This window comes from Lissotriton helveticus, chromosome 7 (assembly GCF_964261635.1).
Source record: "Lissotriton helveticus chromosome 7, aLisHel1.1, whole genome shotgun sequence".
Classification (NCBI taxonomy): Eukaryota; Metazoa; Chordata; class Amphibia; order Caudata; family Salamandridae; genus Lissotriton; species Lissotriton helveticus.
In genome coordinates, this window is record NC_136068.1 from 1,245,950,552 (window position 1) to 1,245,974,344 (window position 23,793).

Genomic DNA, 23,793 nt, shown 5'->3' on the forward strand with positions numbered 1-23,793 from the left:
CAGAGGCAATTCCACTTAGGACCACAACAGCTCCTGTTGTGACCAGGGCCTTACTTGGAGTTTTCTCCAGAGTGGCGTTTCCTAAGGAGGTAGTATCTGATAGAGGTGCCAACTTCATGTCAGGATACTTAACAGCTATGTGGAAGGAATGTGGTGTCAACTACAAGTTCACCACTCCCTATCATCCACAATGCAATGGGCTTGTTGAAAGATTTAACAAGACCCTAAAGGGTATGATCAAAGGATTACCAGAAAAGCTCAGGCGCAGATGGGACATCCTTCTACCCTGCCTTCTGTTTGCTTACAGAGAGGTCCCACAAAAGGGGGTTGGCTTCAGCCCCTTTGAATTGTTGTTTGGGCACCCTGTAAGAGGACCCCTGTGTTTGGTGAGGGAAGGATGGGAGTTACCTCTCAAAAAGCCCAAGCAAGACATAGTGGACTATGTACTTGGTCTCCACTCCAGGATGGCTGAGTCCATGGAGAAGGCATCCAAAAACCTTGAGGCTAGCCAAGAATTACAAAAAGCTTGGCATGACCAAAAGGCTGTCTTGACTGAGTACCAGCCTGGACAGAAAGTATGGGTGTTGGAGCCAGTGGCCCCAGCAGCACTCCAAGACAAATGGTCTGGACCCCATACTATCATTGAAAAGAAGGGAGAGGTTACCTACTTGGTGGACCTAGGAACTCCCAGGAGCCCCCACAGGGTGCTCCATGTTAACAGGTTGAAAGCATATGTTGACAGGGCAGACATGGGCTTGCTCATGGCTACAGATGAGGGGCAGGAGGAAGAGAGTGACCCTCTCCCAGACCTGCTGACTCAGAACCCTGAGGATGGCTCAGTTGATGGTGTGGCCTTAGATGGCAGCCTCACTGAACATCAGCAAAATGACTGTAGACAAGTTTTGCAGTCATATCGACATATGTTCTCCCTGAAACCCAGTCAGACTAACTGGTGTACCCATGTGGTGGACACTGGTGATAGTCTACCTGTGAAAAACAAGATTTACAGGCAACCTGACCATGTCAGAGATTGTATCAAGACTGAGGTGCAAAAGATGCTGGAATTAGGTGTCATTGAGCCTTCAGAGAGCCCCTGGGCTAGCCCAGTGGTTCTGGTCCCCAAACCTCACACCAAAGATGGAAAGAGAGAGATGAGGTTCTGTGTGGATTACAGAGCACTCAATGCTGTCACCAGGACAGATGCACACCCTATTCCAAGGGCAGATGAGCTCATAGACAAATTGGCTTCTGCCAAGTATTTGTGCACATTTGACTTGACAGCTGGCTACTGGCAAATCAGGTTAGCTGAGGAGTCTAAGGCCAAGACAGCATTTTCTACCCCAGGGGGGCATTATCAATTTGTGGTGATGCCCTTTGGTTTGAAAAATGCACCTGCCACCTTCCAAAGGTTGGTGAATCAAGTCCTTACTGGGTTGGATGACTTTTGCGCAGCATATCTGGATGATATTGCTGTCTTTAGTTCCACCTGGGAGGATCACCTGGTCCACCTGAAGGAAGTGCTAGAGGCTCTGCAAAAGGCAGGCCTCACTATCAAGGCACCCAAGTGCCAGATAGGGCAGAGTAAAGTTGTATACTTGGGCCACCTTGTAGGTGGAGGCCAAGTTCAACCACTGGAGAGTAAGATCCAGACCATAAAGGACTGGTCCCCTCCAACTACCCAGACTCAGGTCAGAGCTTTCTTGGGCCTGACTGGGTACTACAGGAAGTTTGTTAAGAACTATGGGTCCATTGTGACTCCTCTTAATGATCTGACATCCAAGAAGATGCCCAAAAAGGTTCAGTGGACAGTAAACTGTCAAAAGGCATTTGATGACCTGAAGACGGCCATGTGCTCTGCACCTATCCTGAAGAGTCCTGACTACTCAAGAGAGTTCATTGTCCAAACAGATGCTTCTGAGTTGGGAGTGGGAGCTGTGCTTTCACAACTTAATGTAGATGGTCAAGACCAGCCCATTGCTTTTATTAGCAGAAGGCTGACCCCCAGAGAGAAACGTTGGTCAGCCATTGAGAGGGAGGCCTTTGCTGTGGTGTGGGCCCTGAAGAAGTTGAGACCATACTTGTTTGGCACTCACTTCAAGATTCAGACCGACCATAAGCCCCTCTTATGGCTTAATCAGATGAAGGGTGAAAAACCCAAACTGCTCAGGTGGTCCATTTCCCTACAGGGGATGGACTTTACAGTGGAGCACCGCCCAGGGACTGACCATGGTAATGCAGATAGTCTCTCCAGGTACTTCCACTTAGAACATGAAGACACAACTGGTCAAGGTTAGTCTAAAGTCCCTGCGTTTGGGGGAGGGGTTGTGTAGGAGAGTAGGGTCTGCTATCCTATGGTCACCCCAAATGTTTGCTTTTTGCTTCACTGGTTTATGACTTAATGTGGCTGTGGGCCTGCCAATCAGACCCACCGCCTGCTGTTCTCTCTCTAAATTGATGCCAATGCACACTAGGTGCATCACGAATTGGAACTGGTTCACCTTATTGGCCCCTGTAATAGTGTACCCAGGTACCCAGGGCATAGGTGCTTCCAAGGCATACCAGGGGCTGCAGCACGTATTGTGCCACCCCTGGCCTGGCCTCCATATTTGACACAACTGGCTGATCACTCAGCTGGGGTAAGTCGGTCTAATCACCCCTTACTTAGGTATAGTATGCCTGTACCTAACCTAAAATGGACACATATGTTCCTGTCAGCCACTCCTATGGAAGGCCTCATCAATCCTGGAGGCAGAGTGCTTGGAAATATGTGAGATGGTGCTCTAGCATGAGCTGAGCCTGTCTGCAGCTGTCGGAACCACTTCCTGTAGCTGTTCCATGATACTGCCGTACCATATACTCTTAAGTGCATTATAATCCTCGCGGTTATTTGCTAACTTTGGTTTGGCTTTATCAAAACATGTCGAGTAAGGTGTCATACGAATTGGACTACTACCCCCTCGCCAGTTCTGCCGACGGGGGTAGCATTCCACCCTTCTAGTGGGACACGACATGTACCTAACCTGAACCCCGGTTAAAGTTAAACAGAGCCTCAGCATCACAAAATGGATGCTGCCACCACAGATACAAGTCTGACCTCCTGCTGCTGGGAGTCCTTCCAGCGAGGGCGGCCTGGACAAAGGGTTTCCTGCCTTGGGAGGTGCTAGCACCACCCAGACAGGATTTTGTGTATTGGGTAGGACAGGGCTGAATAGAATCAGACATGCCTCGGGCACACAAGGTGTCCCTGTGCATATGCCAGTTCAAACCGGTGCTGGGGCTCTCCAGCCCCAGTCTTGGCGCGAAGCTGGACAAAGGAAAGGGGGTGTAACCACCCCCCTTCCTGGTCCCACCCAGAGGAGGGACCTAGCAGGTAATCCGGCCCCTAGATTTGAAATAAGAGTAGGAGCTGTGTCCCAAGACTTCAGATCATCCTGAACTCGACTTGAAACTAAGAAGAAAACTGGACTTCGACATTCTGCTGCACAGAAGACTGAAGAGAATCTCCCTTGTGGCCAAGAAGTGACCACCCTTTGAATACAGGCACCAACCAGCAACTCGACGTCTGCTTTGCCGCCGCCTCCCGATCGAGCCCAGAGCCTGACAAGACCCAGACTCCCAGACATCTCAGAGCCCGATCCATAGTCCCTGAAAAGAAGAGACCCTTGGAGGCACCAAAAGACGTGGGACCGGACATCTTGGAAGACCCACGAGAAGCTGACTGCGCAGCACCCGAGGCACCCTTGATGCTGTGCTTTGGGGTTTGAGAAGCCCCAACACCGAGCAGCATTTGTACCGAAGATCAGCCCCCCAGCATCTCCACGATCTGCGTGGGGCCCTTTTGCACTTTGCCACTCGATGGGCCATCCCGGCCACTTGCCACGTGGCTAGCGGCCATTTTGGCGATGAAAACTACAACTTACACTGCTGGTCTGGTTGTGCCAGACTGGCCCTTGCTCCCCTGAAAAGGAGCACCCGCTCTGACCTTGCTGGCCCGAGTGAGAAGCTTGCATCGATTCCTGCATGGCATGCATTAGCCAAGGCCTGTTTGCTCCAATCAAGAAGCCGACACCGCCAACAGCTAGAGCCTTTGTGGGACAGCTTGTGACCAATGCCTGGACGTCCTCGACCTCTTCGCGTCTACGTGGCTGCAGAGACAATCTTCACTTCTTCACCTGTTTCCACCCGACATTGCCTGGTTCCATCCTGGTTCCACGGTAGTCACTGGCTAGTGACTTTGAACATTGTCCCCTCTGCTTTCAGGTCTTCACCTCTTCAGATCCACCCTTGAATCCACCGGAACTCTCCTCGACGACCCGCCTGCAGCATCTTCAGCTCCAAGCACCATCGACCTGCGTGACGAAACCCGACGCTACTTCGCACCTGTGCACCCGCTTCCTGTGGGTGAGGTAACTCAGCAACACCGGTGTTCCCACACTGGTATACACCTCTAGTGCCTGTATCTAAAGTTTTATCCTTGTAGGTCCATTGGAAGGTTCCTTAAACACTAACTTTGTAACTTTTACGCACCATTGACTTTGCATTGGTGCATGCGTGCGCTTTAAGCACTGCACCCGAGTCCTGCGGGCCTTTCCTGACTTAATCACTGCTAGTCCCGAACTGCTCCTGGGATTCCCCAGGCCCTAGGCCTCTTTCCTTTCCCCATAGTGGTTCTTATACCACTATTTTAGTATATGGTTTAGGTGGCCCCTAGGGCTCATCCATATTGTGCAACTTTTGTATACTTAAACTGTGTTTTGTTTTAACACATTTGCTTCTGTGCTCATAAAGAGTATAGGGGATATTTGTAGAAATAAATCTATTTATATTTTCAATATATATCTGTGTGGTGTCCTTTCACTTGGTCTTCAAGAGGATTGTGTATGGTAAAACAGCTTGCTTCACATGCCTTTGCAGAGTTTAGCCTAAGACTGCTTAGTCCATGCTACCCCTAGGATAGCTTGTCTATAAGGTTGACTTACAACCAATCATCATAAGGGTTGGTTGGCATGGTACAAGATGATCACTAGAACTAGTGAGCATCATATACCAGGCCAACTTCTCACACTCTTAATTGACTGTAAATTATCCACCGTCACATTGGCCAACAATAAATACATAAAGTGCAGTGTGCCTAAAAAGTGCCTTAGTGTGTTGAAGAACTCCAGTACGGAAGCCAAATAGCAGCATAAAACATAATCCAGTTCACATTGATTTACATATCCTTCCCTGCCGCACTAGCATAGTAAAGTGCTGATGCAGCATAAAGTGACCCATGCATGGAGGCAGAAAGTGCTTTCGGGTCACCAAGTGACCTTTGCATATAAAAATATAAATATATAAATACATCTATGACAACCAAAACCAGTACCATTAAATCTTCTTTCTATTCAAGCAGCAACATATGTTATAGTGCAACATTGTGTTTACAGTGACTATTGCCAAGATTGACCTTTCTAGCAATAGTTAAATTGACTCTTCCATTTGCACTAGTACCAACAACAACAATACTCTCATAAGAAAATGTGCAGATCCTCACTGAAATTGAGTCCATTCGGTATCATAGAATCCAGTTCAAGTATGAACTCGGACTCGAGCTACCTCAACAAGTTTCCCTATTGCACCCTCTTCTCAAAACTTGTACTGCACCTCCCACAACGTATTTAAGGTTGCTTAAGTTGTTTTTATGTACCAGTTTGAAATGGCATGCTACTGGATATGTTGAATCAAAGTTAACTACAGCCCTGAGATGTTGTTGAATCCTGGCATGTACTTGTAGCTTCATGCTGCCCACATAATATAGGCCACATGAACATTCAAGAGCATACATAGCAAAATCTGTTCTGCAAGTATAATGATCCTTTATATCAATGGACTTTTCACTGAATGCAGACTTGAAACAGGACATATAAACACCAAATTTATAAGCACAACAAGAGCTATATATTTCAAAAATCAATTTTTGGGGGACAGCCAGTTAGAGTTATTTATTACTTCATGGCCCCACCCCTTAGCTCCTTGAGACCCTCACGGGTAAGTATTGCGCTTTACAAATGCTTGATTGATTGATTGATTGTATCCCATGTGTAAATATACATGCATGAACAGATATGACCCTGCAATATCTGAGCCAAGCTTCAAAGGTGTTGCCATCTTCGGCAATACCATCCACCCCACAAAGATGTGCATTATGGAGCATCTAAGGGCTAAAGTAAATAAGCATATGTCGTACCCAGTGGCGGGACATACAAATTATTGCATAATAGCAATAGAGATCCTGTGCGTTAATTTTCATTAGATCATGTGCCCATGGATGCAAGAGGAGGAGTCAGGTTAACAAAACATAGAAGGTTAGAGTTCAAATATATTATAGATCTACAAACAAAGGCCCCTCAAGGTATGAACTGTGGGGAGGAAATATATGTACATCGAAAACTATAGTCCAGAAAATTCTAGATTAGTGTTGCACATGTTTTAGAACTGACAATGAAGCTACCATCATGATATTTTAAAATATATCCTGAAGGCCTTACGAGTGAGAAAATAATTTCTAGGCATGTAATGGCTCAAAATGAATTTTAGTATATCAAGGAGGTTGCTATTTTATAATCTAATTTTTATGGAACACTATTGTCACATATAGAGTAGGTTAGCACCCTATATAAAGCAGAATCCTTGTCATTTTAGGAGTATGACTAAGTTGATGAACATATGTAAGCCCATACAGGGCATGATATTGCATTTCACACTTTTTTGGATTATATTGAATATTTTTTATTTACAGTTAATTGTGTTGGTACAATACAAGCGATGCAATAGAATTGGTCACGATATGAAAGCCCATAGAGGGCTTGATAATGTTCTAATATTGTACACTGGCATCGCTAATAATTGACAGCGCTTATATAAAGCAACATGCATTGTTCCCATTATAGTATGAATCATGTGATTGTTTTTTAGTCAAGGTACAATAGCTCCTACAGGGCGGTATATAGCTTTTAAAATCTTTGAACTGCTTGTACATTGAAACATATAGGGGCCGATTATGATAGAGGATTTTCCGCCTCCTCCGGGCCGGCGGAAGCCACCGCCGGCCCGGAGGAGGCGGAAAATGCTCTGCGGAGTCACCAAAGACCCACCGCCGCATTACGATGGCTGGTGGGTCTTGGATTCTGTCCGCTGCTTTTCCGCCGCGGTCGGATTACAACCGCGGCGGAAAAGCTCTCCTTTGGCTGGCAGTGTCTATCAGACACCGCCAGCCAAATTAGGAAGCATTAGTAAACATGCTTTTCCGCGGCGGTTTTTCCGCCGTGGAAAAGCATGTGTACTTTTGCTTTTGGGGGCCCGTTGCGGGCCCCCAGGGCGTAGGCGGGTGGGGGGTGCACATGGGGGGTACCTATGGTACCCCCCAGCATTTACATGCACAAAGCGGCAGGCACCGCACGGTGCCTGCCGCTTTGTGCATGTAAATGTTACACATGCACTTTCAACATTGCGGCGGGTGCTGCTTGAAGCAGCACCCGCCGCAATGTTAAATATCCAGGATGTGACCGCCAGGGTGGCGGTCACATCCTGATTTGCATGGAGGGACCTCCGCAGTCCATGCGGGTTGTCCCTCCACCTCTGGGATGGCGGACGGACGCAAGTCCGTCCGCCATCCTAATCGGCCCCTTAATGTGGAAATGTAATATGTTACACAAGGTGAGTACTACACACGTCATTATGGCGACTGTCGGGAATCAAACACTAAAATCATGCCGTTGTTGAGTTCTACAAAATACACGTATGTGATGACGCTTATAAGGGTAGGGTTTTTTTTTGCGCATCTGTTAACATTGAGAAAAGCGACAGCCGAAACACGTTTGTTGCACATTTTTATATGTGTGTGTGTGTGTGTGTGTGCATTGTCCATAACGCATTTTGGCTGCTTTGAAATGGCCTTGATCACAGTCGCGCTGCGATTCATCACTATTATTTTCCCCCCTTACACGTGATTTGCTTACTAAAGATATTGGCAACAGACTGTTGTTTCAATGGTTTATCTCCTCCATTGGAAGACAGATTCCCTCCTGAGTACAGTTTAGTATGTATAACATCCCTCCTAATGCTTACTTCTCAGGTATCAAGCTGGAGGAATTAGGCATACAGCAAATTGTCCATGAATACAATTCAATAAACATGAATATCATCCCATTGCAAAGACTATTAAAGGATGTACGGTACTTGGCGCAATAAAGGCCAGAAACCAATTCATCATGTATGGAGCCCCTTGCTTTTCTTACACCGATAATCATTCCAATATATTTGACAAAAATAATTTTACATTATGTCCTGAATGTGTTAAATAATCACAGTACTCATTGTTTATCTCTGGTGTATAGAGGGGCCCACAAATAACTTCAGCCATGGGTAAAAAACGCAACATATATAAATTGTAGATCTGATTCAAAGCATAACCTGATTGAGAAGTAATTCTACTTGATAAAAATGCATTCAAATTAAGCTCTATGAGATGTACTCTTAATTGACCGTAAATTATCCACCGTCATATTGCCCAACAATAAATACATAAAGTGCAGTGTGCCTAAAAAGTGCCTTAGTGTGTTGAAGAGCTCCAGTACGGAAGCCAAATAGCAGCATAAAACATAATCCAGTTCACATTGATTTACATGTCCTTCTCTGCCGCACTAGCATAGTAAAGTGCTGATGCAACATAAAGTGACCCATGCATGGAGGCAGAAAGTTCTTTCCTGTCACCAAGTGACCTTTGCATATAAAAATATAAATATATAAATACATCTATGACAACCTAAAACCAGTACCATTAAATCTTCTTTCTATTCAAGCAGCAACATATGTTATAGTGCAACATTGTGTTTACAGTGACTTTTGCCAAGTTTGACCTTTCTAGCAATAATTAAATTGACTCTTCCATTTGCACTAATACCAACAACAACAATGCTCTCATAGGAAAACGTGCAGATCCTCACTGAAATTGAGTCCATTCAGTATCTTAGAATCCAGTTCAAGTATGAACTCGGACTCAAGCTACCTCAACAGTTTGTCCCTATTGCCCCCTCTTCTCAAAACTTGTACTGCACCTCCCACAAAGTATTTAGGGTTGCTTAAGTTGTTTTCATGTACCAGTTTGAAATGACGTGCTACTGGATATGTTGGATCAGAGTTAACTACAGCCCTGAGATGTTATTGAATCCTGGCATGTACTTGTAGCTTCATGCTGCCCACATATTATAGGCCACATGAACATTCAAGAGCATACACAGCAAAATCTGATCTGCATGTATAATGATCCTTTATATCAATGGACTTTTCACTGTATGCCGACTTGAAACAGGACATATTAACACCAAATTTATAAGCGCAACAAGAGCTATATATTTCAAAAATCAATTTTTGGGGGACAGCCAGTTAGAGTTATTTATTACTTCATGGCTACTGTTGATTAGGGAGTTCCTAATCGATTGAGCACACCTATATGTCAGAGTGGGCTTCTTGGGGAGGACTTGACCCAATGTAATATCTGTTAGAACTATGGGCCATTGCTACTTGACAATAGGGTGCACAGACATAATATTGACTCCAAAATATCGTTTGGACAGAATATAGAGTTTTAAATATCGTTTGGAGAAAATATCGACAGGACAGAATATCGACAGCCAAAATATCGTTTTTAAGGTAAGTGAAGTAATATCGACTGTAAATAATATAGAAAGTGAAAATATCCAAGTATATAATCTAGATAGTAAAAAATATCGTTTTTTAAATAATATGTAATTATTTATAGTGTTTTTATGTTATAATATGTGTGAAAAGTGTCATTTTATGTTATAATTATTTTTAATTAATGATTTTTTTTAAATTATTGTGTAATTTTATTCTGTAGCGGGTTGTGGGTTTATAGGGGAATAGGGTGGGAAGTAATTTAATTATAATTAATTAAATATGTAAATTTATTAATTGGTAGTAATAATTAATTAATTGGTAATTAAATAATATATGTTAATTATTTAAAATTTAATTGGTAATTAATTTAATTTAATTTATTAATTGCTAATTATGTAAATTAAAATAATGTATTTCCTGTAGCGGGTTGTGGGTTTATAGGGGAATAGGGTGGGAAGTAATTTAATTGTTATTTATTAAATATGTAAATGTATTAATTGGTAGTAATATTTAATTAATTGGTAATTAAATAATATTTGTTAATTAATTAAAATGTAATTGGTAATTAATTTAATTTAATTGATTAATTTCTAATTATGTTAAATTAAAGGGGTATTTTTAGGGTTCAGGGTCAGTTTTTAGTTTTTGGGTAAAGGTATTTTTAGGGTTCAGGGTCAGTTTCTAGTTTTTGGGTAAAGGGGTATTTTTAGGGTTCAGGTTTAGTTTTTAGTTTTTGGGTAAAGGGGTATTTTTAGGGTTCAGGGTCAGTTTTTAGTTTTTGGGTAAGGGGTATGTTTAGGGTTCAGGGTCAGTTTTTAGTTTTTGGGTAAAGGGGTATTTTTAGGGTTCAGGGTCAGTTTTGGGTTTTTGGGTAAAGGGGTATTTTTAGGGTTCAGGGTCAGTTTTTAGTTTTTGGGTAAAGGGGTATTTTTAGGGTTCAGGGTCAGTTTTTAGTTTTTGGGTAAAGGGGTATTTTTAGGGTTCAGGGACAGTTTTTAGTTTTTGGGTAAAGGGGTATTTTTAGGGTTCAGGGTCAGTTTTTGGTTTTTGGGTAAAGGGGTATTTTTAGGGTTCAGGGTCAGTTTTTAGTTTTTGGGTAAAGGGGTATTTTTAGGGTTCAGGGTCAGTTTTTAGTTTTTGGGTAAAGGGGTATTTTTAGGGTTCAGGGTCAGTTTTGGGTTTTTGGGTAAAGGGTTTTTTTAGGGTTCAGGGTCAGTTTTGGGTTTTTGGGGTACAGGGGTACAGTGTAAAAATAAAGTAAAATTAAATTGACATTAATTTAATTTAATGAAATGAAATTAAATTAAATTATATTTAAATAATTTTTAATAATTTAAATAAAAAAAATTATTATATACTTACCAATACTTACGTTGTAATGGTAGTGCGTTGTAAAAGTTGCGTTGTAACGTCATATATCCACTGTTGCACTCTTTGCAGTGGGAATAGTAATGTTTACTCTTTTGTATTTGTACGTTAATAATATTGGCTATTATTTAATTAAATTTTGTTACTATATATATATGTTTTAAGAAATATGATTAAAAAAATATTTTTTTTTTACTTTCATTAAATATTTAATTATTAAAAGTTATTTTAAGTATTGTTAATTATATTTTAGTAATTAATTTTTTATATTAATGTAATTAAACATTGTTTTTATTAAAGTCGATATTTTTTACAACTATATTTTTGTAAACGATATTTTGTACTCGATATTTTTGTACTTACCTGTTTGTACATACAAACTCGATATTTTGGTTGTAGATATTTTTTCCTCGATATTTTGGGTAGTCGATATTTTGGCAGTCGATATTATTTCAGTGATCCGACAATAGATCTGATTTGTCTCTCTTGCCGGCTAAAAGTGGTGATGAGTCTGATGTAATTGACCTCATCCTCATCCCTGGGGTCTTTCTCACACTCATGGTGAGTGCTGGCAGGGGTCTGAAACAGAATAGCAAATCTAGATTACTCATTGGCTTTAATTTGAGCTTGATTGATGATGTCAGGATCATATCATCACTCTAGAAATCTTTCTGACATACCGCCAAATCTTTATCCGAGCTGCAGATGTTACGCAATCTCAGAAACTCAACTTAAGGAATGCTTTTATTAGATATTTTGAGTGAAAGCTAGATGCGTGAAGGACAGAGTTCCCTGAACAAATGTGGACAAACCCACTATGTTGTTGTGGTACAATCACTATTGTGGTTAGTACATGGACCAATTAGGTTTGTTTAAAAGACACCTCACACACCTACCTGGTTGGTGTCATGCTTCATCATTGGGGTCCCAACCGGGTGACCGAATGCCCCCTGGTTGTGCTACGATGCCTGATTACAGTGGAACTGGTGTGGTGTGGATGTGTGATATGACGTGAATTAAAAATACCTCTGAGAGTCCTTGCCTGTAAACTTTATTAGTGGCGGCTCAGGAATTGGTTAAAAAATGTGTAATGCAACTAGTAGGAAATATTGTCCTTAGTTGACTATGTGAGTGGTCTACATGTTTCAGCCCACGAAAAGGTAAATGGTAAGGGTTTTCTTCAGGACCGGTCAGTGAGGCTAGTGAGTGGCAAAGTGGAAAGTACCATGTGAAAAAAGGTGAAATACCTACACATGCGCTAAGGTGTATGGTCTAAGTGTCTTCGTACTTACGGACACTCAAAAAAATCTGTGGAAGAAGAAAAGACAAGACAGGACATACATGTACATATTACTTTAAGCAACATAAAATGCAATCTTACGTAGGTGCTAAAGTCATTTTCTGGATGACTAACACAGTGATTGTATAAGTTGCCTTGATAAAGTGGGGCATACTGCATGCGCATAGTTACTTGCAGCCTATGATGGGCACCCCTGACTTTTCGTGGCAAAGAAGCTGAGGAACTTTGTGTGTGGTCCAATGAGTAATATAGCTTGTTGTGGAGAGCAAACGTGGTTATTACCATATCTGCACTCTCTAATGAGCCGGCTGTGGCTACCTAGGAAGGTTGTCATGTAGCACGCTGTGTGGGTTGCAGCCACACATGTGGGTGTGCTAAGCGTTATCCGGAATAAGTAACAGGCACATGTGAATTATAACCCAGGTGGGCTGTGGCACGCTGCGCAAGTTAAAATTAATAAAAACAGTGGGTAGGCTACGACGCTCTAGTGGTAAAGAATATTTACACTATGTTAAGGTTTTGGGCAGCCGATCGCGGCTCGGGAGGGGTCTCATCCGATGTCCCAATCTGGAGATAAGGGGGTAAAGGGTATGGTGAGTACAGGAGTTCATGTGCGCTCTGGTGTCCTAAATAGGAGGTGAAAGCGCAACCTTACTTGGTCTCGGCGAGTGGCCCATCTTTAAACCTGCTCTGCTCTCCCGTAGTCCCGGCTGGTCTTGAATGCCACGGAGCCGGTGTTTTTATGCTGCTGCACCCTGCCGGATACATACCAGTATGCTCGTGGAGCTATTGGGATGCATTGCGCATTCGTGCACTGGCGCTGTGTGGCATCCAGAAGTGAGGCAAGGCAGGTAATAACTGCGCTCGCATGTGCATGCGCGGTTGGAATTGAGGGGAGATCGGGCAAGGTTTCGGCCATATTGGAATGGTCGAGCTGTAAAAAACATTGTTCTATGTGCAATATTGGTTAGTGCGCAATGGGCAAAAGCCCTGTGCAGGCAGCTAGAATGGCACAGTATTGGTGGGGGTATAGTGCCATATGATGTCGCTGGGGAGGCCTGGACCATTAATGGGTGCAGAATAGAGGCCCCAGAGCATATTGTGAGTAAAAGGGCATATAGTTAGTCTGGCCTGGGAGGGTGGTGATCCTGTCATGGATGGCAGGTGGGCATGTGTGTGATGTGCGTAGGTGAATGCACAGCCTGGAGGGCCCCAGGTCTCGCAATGTAGCGGAGATCCCCCATTAGTGATGGTCACAGGGACCCTAGTCAGGATGTGTGCTTATGGGGGTACTGCTATTAGCGGAATGCTCTCAAGGGTGGTTTTAAGGTTTTCTGAGGCTGTACCAAGGGATGTTATCTTTGAGGCCTATTTTGTGACTGGATAGGCGATATATCCATCTTTGCTCCTTTTCCAGCAGACAGCTTTGTATGTTTGGTAGTTTGGGATCTAATGCTTCAATGATGATCCAACGCATGTCATTAATTGTGTGGTCTACTTCGAGGAAGTGGTTCGTCATGCGTGTAGTGTTTTTCTTACATCTTATTGTGCTGCGGTGTTCACAGATTCTTGTTTTGATCTAGCAGTTGGTCATGCCAATGCAGGTGAGATTGCATGGACACACGATGTGATAAATTATGTGTTCAGTGTTGCAATTCGTGTGTTGTCTCAGTTGCCATGTCTTCCCAGGTTCCAGACTGAGGCTCTTGGTTGTTTCAGTGATGTGGCAAGCTGCAGTTACCACAGGGATAATCGCCCACTATGCCTGGGAGCCCCCAGGCATTCAGTATTATGTTGGTTGGCTTCTGTTTTTGAGCTGGTCATGTGGAAACCATGGCGTCTTTGATCGAACTTGCTCTTTTGTTGGAGAGGAGCGGGGTTTCCCAATTAAGGTTACCAGTCTTTAGTGTTTTCCAACTCTTGTGGATGATGTGTGAGACTTTATGAGAGACGACATTAAATTTTGTTACACCTGTAAGTGGCACTGGAGAGGGTTCCCGTGCCTGTGTCTCAATTAGTCCCTCACGGTTCTAGTTTCTGGCCTGTTTTTTTTTTCTGTGATCCTTTTGGGATAGCCTTCCTGCTGCAATTTTTCACTCAGATCTTTGGCTTGAGATTTGTAGTCCCCTATGTCACTGCAGTTTCTACGGAGCCGAAGGTGTTGGCCATATGGGAGGTTTTCCCGCAGGGATCCAGGATGGAAGCTGGTTAAGTGGAGTAGGGAGTTGCGGGTGGTGGTTTCGAAATGAGGTTTGCTCTTCATACCTCCTCCTTCTGCTTCTATGGCTAGGTCAAGAAATGTGGTCTTGTGTGTATCATTGCTATATGTGAATCTGAGGTTGGGGTCACACGAGTGCAGCCATTCACAGAATGCCATTAGAGATTTGCTGTTTTCCTCCCAAATCAGTAGGATATCATCAATGTAGTATTTATAAAATCTGATTTGGGGGAGTCGTGGTCGGTGATTGTTGAGTACGTGTTTGGTCTCAAAGTCATATACATATAGACCGGCCACTCTGGGGGCAAAAACGCTCCCCATCGATGTGCTGTACTTTTGTAAGTAGAGTCGACCTTCAAACTCAAAAAAGTTTTCTTTGAGTGCAAGGGTGGCACATTCCAGGACAATACATCTATGGTGTCCACTTGTGGTAGACTGGTGTACAGGCTCTCAACATCAAGGCTTGCCAGGAATTAGGTATCTGGAAGTGGTCACAGTAACGTGAGAGTGGTTCCAGTAGGGATCCTTTGCCCGATACTATTGGGCACCTGGGTCGGGGCATTTTGTTTTTTTGCGCTGTGGGTGCTATGTAGAAGTATGGTATTTTCCCAGGAGTGGTGGTTAGGAATTTTATTTCACTTGCCCTGATTTGTACTGTGGTCTCAGTTTCTTCCACCAGTGTGTGGTTGGGGATCCTAATTGCTGTACTCGGGTCGTGAGTGAGTCTCTCATAGTTCTTAGTGCCGTTGAGTAGCCGGCCACATTCACGGCGGTAGTCTTCTCTGTTCATGATGACAGTGCCGCCGCCTTTATCAGCTAGTTTTAGGACAATGGTGTCATTGGTTTTCAGTGAATGGAGTGCCTACGTTCTGTTTTGCTTGTGTTTTGGTAGGTGTTGGTTTCTTTCAGTTCTTCAATCTCTTTGAATACTGTTGGTTCATAATACATAGCACTTACGTAGGATTGTATTTTATGTTGCTTAAAGTAATATGTACATGTATGTCCTTTCTTGTCTTTTCTTCTCCCACAGGTTTTTATAAGTGTCCGTAGGTACGTCGACACTTAGACCACACACCTCAGCGCGTGTGTAGGTATTTCACCTTTTTTCATGTGGCACTTTCCACTTTGCCACTCACTAGCCTCACTTACCGGTCCTGAAGCAAGCCCCTACCATTTACCTTTTCTATGGCTGAAACATGTAGACCAGTCACATAGTCAACTAAGGACAATAATTTCCTTATCACATATTACAGCATTAAGGCAATGGGAAATGGGTAAGAGACTGGCAATCTTTAATTCTCTGGGGGCACGTGCCCAGCTGAAATTTCCTGCTTCACTCCGGGTGATGTGGAATAACCACATGCATATCATCCGACATGTGGAGGAAGCAGACAGCCTGATTGAAAAAATAAGAACAGATAACAAAGGGCCAAGCGGAGAAGGGATGCAGGTAGTCGGGCCGCAGGAAAGGGGCAAGGGATACAGAAACAGGGGGAGAATTTAGTCGGGCAACTAACAGTTAGATACAAAGTACGCTACATACTGATTCTAGGTAACAATCTTTACGGATAATTGGATTATATATATTTTTGTTTTTATACATTTTTTCACAAACATGCACAGGATGGGGAAAGGATCCGTCTAAGAGCGGAATGCTCAGGAAGGAAAGGAGGGTTCCCCAGGGAGGTAGAGAGGGTTTGGGGTTGCAAAAGGGGGGGGGGAGGGTGTAGGGGAAAAAAAGGAAAAAAACATGTTCTCATCTTATAGACACTCACAAAATCCCCAAATTAAACAGCATTGTGTAGAAGGCCATATCACCATTGAGGCAGGAGGGAGGAGGTGTAGACTTCTCTATGACTCACAATAGTCTGGATATCATATCCTGGAATGTTAATGGCCTCTGCTGTGTAAGGAGACGCAGGATGATTTTAAAATATTTAGAGCAAACTACTGCTAAAGTAGTCCTACTTCAGGAAACTCACCTGAGCTCCTGCGAGAGTAAAGAGGTCTTTGGGGAACTCAAATGGATTGGAGCCTTTTGTTGTTCTGAGCAGTTGATGGTAAATAAGGGGGTAGCAATTTTAATTAAGGCTGGCTTTGGAGGCTCTATAAAGTCATTTGCATCAGACCAGTTAGGAAGATGGGTTCAAGCACATGCCGATTTTAGTGGAAACGCCATGACTGTTGTCTCCTATTATGGGCCAAATATAGATGATCCAGCCTGCTTGCAGAAGGTACAGTTCAACCTAGCTGAAGTGCGCTCCCCGATGATTATCCGGGGTTACTTCAATATACTCCTTGATCCATGGTAAGACCATTCTAATTCCCATCGGGCAGTCACTACTCCAAGATCTTGCCGCGCCATGATGAATATGATACACAAACTTGGCTTAATTGATATCTGGAGAGCTAAGAATGGCTCGGTGCCAGGTTTTACATACTTCAGTAAAAAACATGGGCATGCTTCAAGACTGGATTACATCTTGATGGATAGAGTATGTCTAGAGGCCTTGCTAGATATTAAAATTCTACCTAGCATTCTGTCCGATCATGCCCCTATTTCCTTTTCAATCAATATAGGAAGGGCTAGGATCTCAACAATTCGTAGATGGACTCTAAGAAGGGCAGTTCTGAACGATCAGGCCATTGTCACAGCGGTGGGCGTTTCTTCCATTAACTTTTTTTTGGATAACACAGGCTCTGCCCCGCTTGAATATGTTTGGGACACCTATAAGGCTCATATCCGAGTTCAGTTTCTTAGCCTAACCAGCCTCAGTAATAGAAAAGAGGCGACTAAATTTAGGACAATAGAAGAGAAAAGCTCATCCTTGGAAGCTCGGAGATTAGGCGCCCAAAAGGATGTCTTGTCACAAGTCTTGGCCGAAATAGAATGCCTACGCCTAGAATATCGAGGTTTACTAGACCAAAAAGTTAAGGCTCAGTGGGCTGCATATTCAATGGAAAATTATGAGTTTGAGTGAGAGGGCCGGGGCAGTACTGGCAGGAAAGATAAGAGCAGACCGGGTTAGGATCAATGTTAACAGGTTAATAATCGATAACCAGGGAACTATATCTTACCATCAGGAAGATATGGAAAAATGTTTTTTCTCCCTCTTCTAAGAATTATATCAAGAAGAGGCCTCTCCAGGTTCCGCTACCACTCTACGGTGGCTGGAAACTAAGGCTCTTCCAGGCCTCGCAGAGGATGGCCGTAATATGCTTAATAGCTGCTTTACAGAAGAAGAAATAAAACTACAGATAAAAAAAAATCAAAAATAACAAAGCAGCAGGGCCTGACGCTCCAGGATCTTCTGGTACCAAAACTCTGTGATCTATTTAATTACATATATAGTCCTCAAGGCAGAATTCCGCCGTCTTGGAAAGAATCTACCATTGTGTTAATTTTAAAACCAGGGAAGGACCCCCTTAGGGCAGACTCTTACAGACCAATCTCCCTGCTGAATGCAGACTATAGGATCTTCACTAGTGTTTTGGCAGGGAGATTGGCCAAGCTGGTTCCCGCTCCTGATTAACCCGGAACAGAAGGGTTTCATCCCTGGGAGATATATCCATGAATTAACTTTACAGCTGATCGGTAATATCGATCTTGCCATGGCACGGTCGGAGCCTTTAGCGGTGGCAGCCTATGACGCGGCGAAGGCTTTTGAACGTGTCAACTGGGGATTTCTCTGGGATGTTCTAACTATTATGGGCTTCGGAGCGACCTTTATTCAAACTATAAGAGGATGCTATGAGGGTGCTTCGGCGGCGATTTTATTGAACGTCTCTCTGTCACCACGCTTTAATATCAGGAGGGGAACAAGACTGGGGTACCCCATCTCGCCCCTCCTGTTCGATCTCTATATCGAGCCTCTGGCACAAGCATTGAGGCTAGATGATCAAATCACACCTTTCAGAATAAAGTACTACTGTTGCCAGCAGGCTTTATATGAAGATGACCTATTGGTTTATACCAGCAACCCGGTAGAGGTCTTCCCCAGAGTCGAGGAGATCATGGCAGATTATAGTCGATACTCCGGCTATCTAATTAACAGCACAATAACAGAAATAATGTGCTGGGGAGTTGACCAGTGAGAGAGAGCTAAAAGTAGCCAATTTAGGTACTTAGGCATATTAATCACATCTGACCTTAACAACATAGCGAAAGTAAATCTGAAAAAGGTGGCTAAAGATATTGATCACCTATTTTCGAGATGGCAAAACCTTCCGTTAACAATATATGGCCGTGTCAACCTGGTCAAAATGGTCATCTTGCCCAAACTGACCTACCTATTCAACACGATACCCTTAACATTCCATGATAAAATCTTGAGAAAGATCGAGGGGAAGATAGGCAGTTTTATCTGGGCAAATAAGAACGCCCGGATGTCTTGGAAAAAACTGAAAAGAAGACTGATAAAGGGGGGATGGCACTCCCGGATGTTGTGTGGTATGCCTTTGCTTTTCAGGTAAAAAATGTCCGTACCCTTTTAATTAGCCCGGACAATTCTCACTGGGGGCAGATTTTGAATACGATGCTAGATCAGGAAGGGGGCGGCCCTGGAATTTTGTATAAATTTGGTGCACCACGATTTTACAAAAAGGTTCGCCTAAAAGTGTTAAAATCTGCCTTGATTCTTTGGAACAGAGTTAAGGGATGTTGGGTATAAAATATTATTCAGATTTCCCCAGGTACACCACTATGTCTCCAGGATAGCCTGTCGCTATCAGTCAGGAGAGCGTGAATAGCAATCTGGTCAGACCTAGTATCATCAGAGGGGGTACTTCCTTGGGAGGTCTTGCGGTCTAGGATTGGGGACTCTCTTTCAAGATTTAAATATATCAAACTCTGTTTGTGGTATTCCGCTGAGAAAAACAACATCGGTGGAAATTGGGACATTGAGTCGGCGCTCCAGGCCCCGACTCACAGGAAGAAGGAAGTGGGATTTCTGTATAGGGAACTGATTGAGGCGGATGAAATGCTAGCTCCACCGTTATATCTTGTTTGGAGACTTTCTGTCCTGGAGCCCCCCTCGGCTGATCTGTATAATCTATCTCTTCAATATCTATATAGATTTGTTAAATCTGCTTCCCTCAAAAAGAATCACTACTATGTTATAAATAGGCTTTATTACACTCCCCAAAAAATTGCAAAATTTGTCAGTCCACCTCCTGTATGCCCCAGATGTGATATGCCAGAGGTTGACGATATCCATGTTTTTTATGACTGCCCTATGATCGGCCCCTTTTGGGCCATTATTGAGAGGACATTGGAGAGCGTTTTTAAGATGAAACTTAGTCTCAATGTTGCAAGGTTTTTTTTTGGTTTGGACACTGATCTTATTATTGGGCTGAGGGGGACACAGGTGGCTTTATTTTTCACCCTAATTCTTATTGCACGTAGGGAAATATGTAAGGTTTGGAAGGATGCTACCCCTCCCCTGCATGAAAAGTGGATTCAATCTGTACTTAGAATCGCACGTTTAGAAACTGGTACACCACATAATAGAAATAGCATGGTATGGCAACCTCTGATGGAGTAGGCTATGGAAATGAGGCTGGTAACAAATCTCGAATCTGTCCAATGATTACACCTGGCCCCAGTATAAAGGGGTAGCCGGGCCGGCTCTGAGTACAGCAAGAACTTCAACCCGGGGCGCCCAGGATGGATAGGGGTTGCGAGTGTTCATTTGTACGTGCCAAGGTGAGATGAGGACAAAAAAAAAGAACAATGATTTCCTACCAGTTGCACGACACATTTTTTAACCATATCCTGAGCTGCCACTAATAAAGTTTACAGGCAAGGACTCTCAGAGATATTTTTATTTCACGTCACATCACACATGAACACTACACCAGCTCCGCTGTAATCAAGTGTTGTAGCACAAACGGGGGGCATTCGGCCACACGGTTAGGACCCCAATGATGAAGCATGACACCAACCAAATTGGTGTGTGAGGGGTCTTTTAAACAAACCTAATGGGTCCATCTACTAACCACAATAGTGAGTGTACCATGAACATAGTGGGTTTGTCCACGTTTGTTTAGTCTATTATTACATTGGGGATATGGATGCACCCCACTTTTCCCTTGCTCTCTCATTGTTTTCCTAGGATAGAGTTCCCTGCCATGCTTTTGGGGTGTAATTTGGATTCTAATTTACCATTCTTAACATATACAGGACATCTAGAAACTCAATAACATGTCTATTGGTCTGAGCTGTAAATTCTAAATGCATAGTGTACTTATTGATGCATTCAACAAATGACAGAGCACTCTCCTCAGTCCCCCTCCAAATTATAAAAAATTCTTCGACAAATCTCCACCAGCTCACCACATGATTTTTTCATTCCATGCTGTGGCTCACCCTGAGAACTCGCTCCTCCCACCAACCCATGTGTAAACACACAGCGTGGGAAAAGCAGGCTCCCATGGCAACCCCCCTCAATTGATGAAATACCTCTTTGCCGAATAAAAAGAAATTGTTGGTCTAACACAAATTGATCATTTTTAGCAGCATTCTGTTGTGTTTGTATATATTTATGGGCCTCTTATTCAAAAAAAGTCTCCACCACGCTCAGACCGTCCTTGTGCTCTATACTCATATAAAGAGAAGTAATATCCATGGTCATCAGGACATACTCCTCACTCCAGGTCATTTTATGTAGAGAAAATTACCTGTGTCCTTAATATATGAAGGTAGACTCATTTCAAATTCCTGAAGGAAAAAATCGACATATTGAGTGATTCTCTCGGAGACTCTTTCTTGCCGAGATAATTGGTTGACCTGGCACCAGTGAAATTCCCTTGTACACCTTAGGGATAAAGTAGATCACAGATAGTACAGGAAATTCATTAGTCCAAAAATGAAATGTCTTCTTTTGAAATGAGACCTTCACACTTCCATTTGGTGAGGTCATCTTTTAATGCAGATTTCACAGCTCTGACTTGTTGTATCAATGATCTTTTATAATATTCTATATCGTCTAGATGTTTGTAGGCTTCCGTGAGGTACCCTGCCTTTGTTAGTGTTGTGTCATTTCTGTTTCAGATTATGATATTGTCTCCCCTGATGTTGACGTTTTCTCCTTGTGTGACTAATCCTCCTGTTGAGTTTCCTAATTTCTCCACCACCCTATCATTGAAGATGTCTACTGCATCCCTTGGTATCATTGGAATAAAAGTTGAAGCTGATTTGAAAGGGCTCCTGGTTGTTGCTGAGGGATTTATACCCGCTGTGATCATTGCTCATAGAGGCTGCCATGTTATAGGACTCATTCTCATTTTGTAACTCTTCTATCTGTAAAGTTTCCACATTGGATACCTGTAGGTTGTCATGTCCTGTTTCAAGCATTGGTCTTTGCTTGGTAGGTTGACTAGTACCATTGTTAAGTTTAAAAAACTTTGCTAGCTTGAGTATCCTTATAAATTTGAACACACCATTCTGCTTTGGTTATAGTTAAAGTTGCTTTCGGGTCAAAAGGTGAGTCCCAGTGATAACAGTTGACTTTCTGCTTTGCTTAACTAAATGTCAGAATAAGCACAGTGTTGCCACTGGTACTTCACTTTCTTCTCCACTTTTTTCCTCGTGTTTTCTTGTTTGAGTTTTCTCCTGGCCCTTCTTCTTTAATTCCTTCTCTACCTTGTTTGTATTGTTGATTCTGTGGGCGTAGTGTTTGCCTGTGGTCCCGATGTACAAAATCCAATTCTTCTGCCAGTGTTAAGTTCACTGGGTCTTTTCCCTTATTGTTGGCGATCTCTCTGCCATCATCTGAATCGGTTTCACTCTGAACAAAGCTTATATCAGAAACAGATGTAACCTCTGTTGTGTGGATATTGATTTCAGCATTCGGGGCCGCTGCATTTGAATTGGTAAGAAGTCGCCTCTTGACGGTATCGAAAGTGAATATTTGCCCTGTTTCATACTCCACCTTGTCCCTTGCAAATTTAAAAGTTTTTCTTGGTTTGATCATTTCCTCATGCTTTTTGAGATGCTCGGCTATGTCTCTGGAGCTTGTTGAAATTAAGGCCCCCATTAGGATGGCGGGCGGATTGCCCCCGCCAGGCTGGTGGTTGCCACCGCCGGCCTGGCTGGGGCGATCTGCCCGCCATCCGCTACGGAATGAACCCCCGCCATATTAGTATGATGGAAATACCGTCCGCCGCTTTTCCTTCCGGTCGCCTTCTTTCATGAAGATTGGTCAAACGACACCAAAGTTATAGGCAAATCCAAAAATGCTTTTCCTATGGAAACTAGGTTTACTTACTGGTGGTCATCAGTAAGTAGTTATAGTTAGGACCTAGTTACCATAGGAAAATCGCAACATTTTGTTCCCAATAACTTTGGCGCCGATTGACGAATCTTCGTGAAATTTTCAAAACTCGTGGGGCGCTTCGTTCTGCTCCTATCTCGAAAGGTTGATTCGGCAAGTGGGGGCCGATAAAAAAAGGGGGGTCCCAAAATGTGTTTTCCCCATGCAATTTTCAATAGGAACTTTTAGCCGCAGCTACAGCCGGAACTGCTGAACGGAATTACACCAAATTTGGCAAAAAGGTAGCCCTTGGTTCAAAAAGAACTCTTTTTAATAAATGGTGTAAACCTGTTCAGTAGTTGCTGAGAAATCAAAATTGAAGAAAAGTATCGATATATAGAGACGCACCGGATCAATGCACTGTGCAGACCAGGATCCGCCCACCATGCCGATCACAAGCTGCATTTTAATTGGCTGTCAACATTCCAAAGAAGGAACTGTTGGCAGCCATCTTTTGCCTCTGTAGAAGCAAAGTGGTACAAAAGGGGGTGGCGATGGACGGAGCATCTGAACAATCAAACACTCACACCCAGTCGACATATCTGGGTTTAATCCATCACCGTTCTTTAGCCCACTCTGCCACCCCAGTTCAGACATGGCCATATGCAAGTCAGTCTTACCCTGCGCCTCATGGGAACAGTCCAGCCCGAACGGCCAAGCCATGCCTTCCCTGGACCGGAAAGAAACTTCCGCAGACCGGTTTCTGGCATTTCAGCCGTCTTCAGCCTGGCTTGCTTGAATCCAGTGGCAAAGTGAGCAAGGGACTCACGTCTGAGCATACCCTGCCAACTTATGGTGAACAAAGTGGTACAAAAGGGGGTGGCAATGGATTCCCATGAGGCACAGGGTCAAGGCTGATTTGCATATGGCTATGCCTGAACTGGGGTGGTGTGGTGAGCAAAAAAACAATGGAT